Source organism: Tupaia chinensis, unplaced genomic scaffold (assembly GCF_000334495.1).
Source record: "Tupaia chinensis unplaced genomic scaffold, TupChi_1.0 Scaffold138060_1, whole genome shotgun sequence".
Lineage (NCBI taxonomy): Eukaryota > Metazoa > Chordata > Mammalia > Scandentia > Tupaiidae > Tupaia > Tupaia belangeri.
In genome coordinates, this window is record NW_006197961.1 from 1,058,454 (window position 1) to 1,058,794 (window position 341).

The 341-nt window shown below is 44.0% G+C and overlaps 1 protein-coding gene across 1 annotated transcript in view; it reads right to left on the bottom strand.

The window, feature by feature from the left end:
* The window catches only part of CACNA1A (calcium voltage-gated channel subunit alpha1 A), a 335,330-nt gene that overhangs the window by 280,539 nt on the left and 54,450 nt on the right, over window positions 1-341 (bottom strand). The window lies entirely within an intron of this gene.

Consider the following 341-nt stretch of genomic DNA (forward strand, 5'->3'; position numbering starts at 1 on the left):
CCGCAGTCGACTACATGGGAGTCCAGTGACATAGCCATTACGCTAACTGCTGGTCCCATCTTCCAGCATTTATTGAACAAATATTAATTCAGCACCCACAGTGTGCCGGGCATGGTTTGGATGCTAAGGACACAGCTAAGATCAAAGCAAGACAACTGTCTCCACCTCATGCAGCCGAAGCAATGAATAATGTATACATCCCATATACTACACTATATAATACGTCATAGGTGCTAGGTTTATATAGTAAGATGGTGAATGCCTTAGAAGAAGTAAAGAAGGGAATCATTGGCCACAGTTGAAAATATTGGTGATGGGGCCAGCGGATGGCATGGTGGTTA